This window comes from Nelusetta ayraudi, unplaced genomic scaffold (genome assembly GCF_046127955.1).
Source record: "Nelusetta ayraudi isolate G7.1 ecotype Tasmania unplaced genomic scaffold, CSIRO-AGI_Nayr_v1 ptg000108l, whole genome shotgun sequence".
NCBI classification, from domain to species: domain Eukaryota; kingdom Metazoa; phylum Chordata; class Actinopteri; order Tetraodontiformes; family Monacanthidae; genus Nelusetta; species Nelusetta ayraudi.
Window position 1 is genome coordinate 22,224 of NW_027466158.1, and position 7,777 is coordinate 30,000.

At 50.8% G+C, this 7,777-nt stretch overlaps 1 protein-coding gene across 6 annotated transcripts in view; it reads left to right on the plus strand.

The window, feature by feature from the left end:
• The first annotated feature begins 550 nt into the window (after positions 1-550).
• Positions 551-7,777, plus strand: part of numb (NUMB endocytic adaptor protein) — a 31,438-nt gene continuing 24,211 nt past the window's right edge. For all 6 annotated transcript variants that reach the window (XM_076048696.1, XM_076048701.1, XM_076048697.1 and 3 more), the window contains exon 1: positions 551-714. The gene's annotated coding sequence lies outside the window, so the exon portion shown is untranslated. The remainder of the gene's footprint in view (positions 715-7,777) is intronic.

The window sequence follows — 7,777 nt, forward strand, 5'->3', positions numbered from 1 at the left end:
TTCTCTTCCACAAACCTCCACGCGAATGATTGGGGGGTTTTCACTTAACTTGACTTCTCCTTAAAATGCACTCACGTCTTGCTGCTTTCCTTACATTTGAAATGTAGGAAGGGAAACGAGGAGGAGGAGAACTTCCCCCAACTAGCTGTTGGTCTTTTAAGCGACGTGAGGTGAGTAGTGGCAACTGGATTGCAGAGGTATCTTGAAAACGTTTTGATGGGAAGTGATAGGTCTTCAAGACACCTCAAGAAAGAAAGTTCGCTTTTCCGAAATTTAGTCCCAATTTGACTATTGTTTTTTTTTTGTTGTTGTTAGTTTTTTTTTTAAAGGACAAAAGACTCTCAAACACTTATTTTCGCTGTGACTCGTTTTTCTCATCGTGTTTATTTAATTCCATTATTAATTTGTTTATTATCATTTATCAGGTTTTATTTTATTCTCTCAATCCTTGCATGTCGCTGTCTATCCATCACCTGCATTCCGGCCATGCGGACCAATGGGAAGGTGCGGGGGCGGTCCGTTGCTAAGGAGGAAGTTTGGTTGAGTCTCCGCGTAGCAGCCATTCAGCGGCGGTGGCTGAAGCGATTGGACTGCGAGCGTCGCCCCGAACACTTTCTGTGGAATTTGAATAATTTTCGCCACGGCACGGTGCGTGATACGCAGGTGACGCCATCGACGGGGTCTAATTCTGGGTGTCAGCGGCGGCGATCACAGGTGGGTGACGGAAACCTTCGCGTCGTGGCGCTTTTGCAAATCAGCCTGCCCCGGCAGTGGTTGTTAGCTCCGCGGGCTAAAGCAGCGCTAGCCGCGGCTGTCGATGCGCTACGCGGCTGTTAGCTCCCGGCAGACCCCATGTCTCCGTGTGTGGCTCCCTTTTTCAGGCTAGCTTGCTCCGCCGCTAACGCCGAGCCTGGAACGGAGTGAGCGAAAAAAAAATAAATAAAAAAAATAAAAATGTGAGACGTGAGTGCTGCCCTTCATCCCGCGGCGGGTGTTTCGTGGTGGTGGTGGTGGAGGAGGAAGGGGGGGCACGAGCTGCCTCCTCCCCCTTCACCTGCCTCCCCAGGTTAGTTCGCGAGCTAACGTTAGCCAGGAGCTTGGACGTTGCTCAACTTACCTGGAGCCTGTATTCGCAACTTCGGGAGGACTTGAACATTAGTCAGCATAGTAAATAAATCAATAAATCAATAAATAAACGTTTTGTTGTCAGTTCTGGACCCGGTACGGCTTCATAAATGTCAAAAAGCCTGACTGGTTAGCTGATAGTTTGGAACGTCAGTTTCCAGCGCGGGTGACAGCGATAGTGTTGTCCCAGAGGAGGCTAACTTGGACTGGTGTCTGGCTAGAGTGCTGTGTTTATTATTATTATTATTATTTATTAATGTGTGTGTGTGTGTGTGTGTGTGTGTGTGTGTGTGTGTGTGTGTGTGTGTGTGTGTGTGTGTGTGTTTTGGCTAACTAAGTGTGCCACAGCCTTGACGTCAGTCTGGAGTGTTTGGTGTGGTGACAGCCGCAGACAGGTGTACTGTGTGACTCACTGCTGAATTTCTCACAACTGCGATCACGCGACCCCAGATTCTACAATTAATTTCTTTATTTATCGCTCCTTTTCCTTTTCCTTTTTTTCCCTTTTTTTTTTCTTTTTTTTTGGAGACATTTCCTGCTCAGGATCAGCAGGTAGGGCCGGCGCTGCTCGGGAGGTGAAAGCTGAAAGCCCTCCGGCCCTCAGGCGTCAGTGGAACGGACAGAAGACGGTGTGTAGTGATGATAGGAAGTGGCAGCCAGAGGTGTTGAGTCATCACCGCTCCCTTCCTTCAAGAGCGCCGTGGCTGGTCTGATAGCAACCAGGCCGTTTACCGAAGGAGGTGTATGGAAATGTGACGGTCCTTGTGCTATGTTATTGTGGACACTTGGCAATGCCCCCTGGGGGGGCTGGGGGGGGGGGGGGGACTGTCTGGCTCCGGCACCCGGTGGATGCCGCCGATATATTGACGTTCCTCTCGCAGTGAAGCGGAACTCTGGCGTTGCTTTGATGGCTCGCGGTTGCAGTGGCGGCACGTTTGGTTTTGCCCTCTGTGGAAGTTTCACCAGGAGAGTTGCTGGCAAGCACGGCTGTGGAGGATCAACTACTGAGTTTTGGAATTCTTTTGATGCTCCTCGTGAGTTTCTGTCTTTTTTTTCTTCTTCTTTTTTTTCTTTCTCTTTGGTGCCTAATCCGTAGCAGTGATTGCTCGGACATCCTGCAGTTTAAATCTGGTCTGTCAGCTGTTTGAGAGAGAAAAAAGAGTGTGTGTGTGTGTGTGTGTGTGTGTGTGTGTGTGTGTGTGTGTGTGTGTGTGTGTGTGTGTGTGTGTGTGTGTGTGTGTGTGTGTGTGTGTGTGTGTGTGTGTGTTCCGAGAGCGACTCTCTGCGCTCCTCAGCTTTGTGTTTCACTGGAGACGGAAAGCAGCTTGGATTCGCTGCGGCTCTGATTGTTCTCGGCGGAGAGGCCCTGCGCGTCATGGGCCGGGGGGGCAGGGGGGCTGCACGTGTGAATGCTGGCCAGTGACGCAACGTGGCCTGATAAACCTGCTGCTGCGCGGTGACGACGCAATCAAAAGGGCATTTGTACGCCGATAGCGGCGAGGCCGGCGGAGCTTCCAGGGCGAGGAGGGGGGCGCGAGGGGGGAGGGGGGGCGGAGCGACCCGTCCGAGCGACCCGTCCGAGCGACCCGTCTGCGTGTCGACTCGCTGGGCCTCCTCCTACCTCTTGTCTGTTGCCACCTGGAACGGATAGACGGCGTGTTGACAGTTGTTCACTGTTGGCGAGTTATCAATGACTAACAACTACTTTTTGAATAACTGAGTAAAAACGGGTAATTACATCATAATAACGTACTTTATCCAGTAACGATTTCGTTACGTGTCCGAAATCTTTTCATTGTTTCAACAATCTGGGCAGTGCAAAAGGCACCAGTGCTGTGCATGAGTTTGTCTGGTGAACTGTGCAGTTGGTGTTCGGAGGGCAAACATTCATTCATGCTTAGAGGACCGAGGCACTATTTTGAATTGCATAAAGTTCATTCCTGAGCAACTGTTACTTTATCTTTTCTCGCTAAAGCCATTAGTAATTGATTACTTAAGGGAAAAAACAAAGCAGTAAAGAAGTAATTGCGCTACTTTATTAAGGAGTAATCAGTAATCAGTAGTTGCATTACTTTTATGGAGCGATCCCAACAACGCTGAAGGTGCTATAGACCTGGACTCTGTGTGGCGGCTCCATCACGGAGCTCACTGCGGGGGTTCAGTTCTGAAATTGGGGGCGGGGGGTTTGTTGTTCAAAGTGGTGGAAAAGGCTACAGAGACGTATTTGTTTGAAACTGTTTTCCTAGTACGTAATTGGATCAAAACTATTATCCAATTGTTTTTCTTTGGAAGAAATGTTTTCATAAAATACCAAAATAAAAAGACAAATGAAAAGATTGTCATGTTCATCAGATCATCCTACTGTCAACATCCTGGTTCAGGAATTGAATGGATAAAATGATAAAAAAAACAAAACAAAAAAAACAACCAGTCGCCCTGCATCATCTTCCAGAAGACGTGTAGACACACACACACACACACACTCAGAGGTCTCACTCTGAGCTGATTGGGACAGCATCCAAGCGGTGCGCCCTGAGGAGATTCAACCTGAGGGGAGGTTTTACCTCTCAGGATCTCAAAGGAGCAGCTGACCCCGTTTCAACATAAGACGCCCAATATAGTTTGCGTTGAGGCTCAGAGTGGATCCGGACGTGTGTTTGTTGGTAAGCAGTCGGCCCTGCCACGGGCGAGGGAGATAGCTGGAGGTTCTGCGGCTGCAGACAGAATGTCAATAACCCGGGGAGACCCGGCCGCTGCATCCACCGACTATGTTTAGATGCAGGCGTAAATATAGACAGCAGGTCAACTCGGGAAACCAAGTTTGTTTCTGTCAGCGCCGTCTCGCTAGCAGCTTTCAGACCGCACTTTTGATTTGGCCGTCTTTGTCTTTTATCGTTTTATTTTTCTCTCTCTCCGGGTCAACAGCAAATGCTTTCAGCGGACAGGCCGCACGGGACGGCCGAGCAATAGAAAATCACTTTCAGTGCTCACAAAGCGTCCTTGAAAGATTCGCAGCACCGCCTGCATTCCTTTTTTTTGTTTTTTGTTTTTTAATGAATGCAGCGATGCCGACACTAGTATCGGGTTTTGGTGCTGATACCAGAGTTGAGCGGCTCTACTCGTACTCAGGAAATACGTGAAACCGCGGCACTGATACCAGTTGTGTACGTGCTATGCATATATGCTAATCTTGTTTAATGTGTGTTGGTGCTGCTGTGAAACTTGTGAAGATTGTCTTTTGTTTTTCGCCCGCTGTCGATCGTCTCGTCAAATTCTTGGTTCAGCTTAAAGGCGCTTTCTCGGAAAAACACGCTGAGGAATGTTGTTCAGATAACAGAACACCTGTGGGAACAAAAATCAAAGTCATTCTATAATGTGCAATGGCCTTATTAAGTATTAGTATCGGTATCAGTGAGTACTGAAATGCACGCACTCGTACGCATTCCTAGTTTTTTATTTTTTTATTTTTATTTTTTTATCGGCACGTTAATTCAAAATTGGAATCCAGGAAGTTCTCTTCCTGTCTAACAACCGCTCCACCTTTTTGTTTGAGGATTACTCGGGAAGACGGTGTTGTAAGCCAGGTGGGTGTTATTAGGTGTTTAGACAGCCTTGAATCGAGGTCCTTTGTAACGTGGCCCCGTCTGGGACCCAATCTTTTAGTCTTAATTAGCTCCGAGAGGCATTGCTGCTTATTCTGCTGTGGCTGTTCAAACGCTGGATGGGCCCAGGGAGCGAGCGAGCGAGGGAGGGAGGGAGGGAGGGAGAGCAGGGCAGGTGGGAGGGCGGGGGTGGGTTAGCGGGGGGGTGCGTCACTCTACTCTCAGAGTTGCCTTTCAGGTTTGTGCGGCGGAGGCCCGGGGACTCCTTTTGTCTGTGCTGGCGGTACACAGAGCTGATGATACCTGAGCCCTGTGGGCAGCAGCAGCAGCAGCAGCAGCAGCAGCAGCAGCAGCAGCAGCAGCAGCTCATGCTTTATTCAGCCCTGTGATCTCTGCTTTAATTAGGGCCGAACCCGGCACGGCCCACCCTGCCGCTCGCTGCAGTGTGTGTGTGTGTGTGTGTGTGTGTGTGTGTGTGTGTGTGTGTGTGTGTGTGTGTGTGTGTGTGTGTGTGTGTTTATCCATTTATCCATCCTCAATATTGCCCATTTTATTTACTTGAAAACCGATCGTTTCGTGCCATCTCTCTCAGGCCCGTGTGTTCTCTGGACCGCCTGATGTTTCGTCCGCGTCGCGTGTGCGGCGAATGTTGTAGCTGCCACTGTCATCGACTGTGTGCGTGTGTAATTAACTCCCTTCTCCAGTGATACATCTCCCACGCGCGTTACTCACACTTTGCATGTGCTCGACAGGCCGGCCAGTCTTCGATTCTGCCTCCGGTTTCGGGGCCGCGGTGCCGCTCGTCCTGCGTCGTCGTCGTCGCTGTCCGACCCGCAGGAGGTTTTGTTTGGCCTTGAATTGTGAAAGGTCAAGGTGGCTGCCCGCTTGTTCTGCAGGGTCCTGTGTAACGAGGCGGAAGGGGTGAAGGAAGTTCTCTTGTTTTGAAGTGCGATGACAGGAGCTCTACTGAATCCATAGCGAAAGCCAAAGTATCGCAATAGAAAAGTGGTAATGGAAACACATAGACTCTGAAAAACCTCTCCTAGATCGCCCAAAGGTTCTCAGGCTCTCATGGCGGTGGTTCTTCAGACGTATCAATACAGAGGTGCATTGCAAAAGTGTCATGGAAACACATACTGCTTTTATTTTTGTGTAAAAAAATGAACCCCGGTTCCGGACTCTGCTGAGTCGGCCTGAACAGGGAAAGTCCTTCTGCGCCGTGCGGGTCTGTTTGGATGGGCATCGGCTGCCAGCCGGTGCGTTTGTGTCGAATCACCGCGGGCGAGTCAGTGAAGACGGCGCGTTGCAATACGCCGCCGCTCAGATCTAACTGTGTCATCGCAAAAGGAGCCGGCCGTCGTCCTCTGCGACCCGGAGGAGGAGGAGCCAATGGATGACGAGCGTCTTCCGTCCGTCGTGACTGAGCCGAACATCACGACCGCGTCCAGCCTACTGCTCCACCCCAGAGAGAGACACACACACACACGACCTGTCGACATTCCTCTCAGATCATGAAGCAAGACAGGAACAGGTGGCCCCGCCCTCTTTAGGGGGCAGGAAGAGCCTGTTGTTTGCTTCCTGTGTTGCATCACCGACACAGCGAGTGAGCGCAGCCTGGAGCGCTCTGTGTTTACCGCAGAATAGCTGTTTGTGTGTGTGTGTGTGTGTGTGTGTGTGTGTGTGTGTGTGTGTGTGTGTGTGTGAGAGACAAAATTGCGGTACCAAATTCATGCACATGCACGCACGTAGCCAATGCAGTGTGTGTGTGTGTGTGTGTGTGTGTGTGTGTGTGTGTGTGTGTGTGTGTGTGTGTGTGTGTGTGTGTGTGTGTGTGTGTGTGAGACAAACTTGTGTGGCAGCAGGTTCATGCGCTATACAGTACGCAGCCTCGGAGCCACTGCTGTGTGTGTGTGTGTGTGTGTGTGTGTGTGTGTGTGTGTGTGTGTGTGTGTGTGTGTGTGTGTGTGTGTGTGTGTGTGTGCTGAGTCGACACGAGGGGAACAATCGGCTCACTGTGCCTCTTCCTCCTCCTCCTCCTCCTCGCTGTGTTTCAACACGGTTCTCTGCCAGCCTCTGGACCGACCAGCCTGGTTGGCCGCTGACCTGCTAGCCCGCTAGCCGCTGGCCCGCCGTGCCTGCTGCTCGCCGGGCCTCCCGGGACCCGCCATTATCCTGCAGTAATTGGCGCCGGGCTCCGGGCTGCGGCCTGATCAAAGGCTAGCGGGACGGTTGTGGAGCGGCGGTAATTTCTCACGCCTCGGCGCCCTTCGCTCGGCGCCAGCTCCTCCGGCCAGGCCTCGGACTCCTGAGAGACGACGGGACGCGTTGCGTTCGTTCCGATCACATCCTGTTTCTCAATGTGGACACGTGACTGGAACTGGTGCAAGGCTTCCTTTGGACTCGGCCTGTGTCTCAAAGTGATAAAGAGCCGACAGGGAAGATGAAGATGGCGACGATGACGCTGGTGATTGCATGGGGTGTCAAAGCGGGCCAGTCAGATTGTGTTTGTGTGTGAGTTTACACTTACTATTCTCTTATGCGCCATCTCTGTAATTTGTAAAGTCAAAAAAATTCCACTGCAAATTACCTAGCACGTTCCGCCAAACACAGACCTCCCGTGATAATGCCAGTCCTGTGCCAATCTGCATGTCAGTGGTTGGGGTGTGTATTTCTTGTTGTTGTTGTTGAAAACTGGAGGCTGCAGGGGAAATTATTAATGGCACAGTTCTCACAGCGTCTTAGGCCCAAGCGCAGTCTGGTATGGTGTTCTGGAAACCCATTGGAAGACCGAGCAAGTGAAAGTCTTGGAAGATGATCGGATGGATAGAAACATTTTTGTTGGCGGCCCGTTATCCCGACAACAGCTGCACACTGTTCAGAAGTCACGTTGCTGCGTTGACCTTTTATTTACAGTTCCCACGGCCGCTAACGTATAATGGGACTGTACACGTGCTCTCGTAGCGCCGTCGCAGCCGCCGTTGATTTTTTTTTCCTTTGCGGATGTGACGTTCGCCGCGTTGACATCAGATCTTGGTCTTAATGTCGGTAAA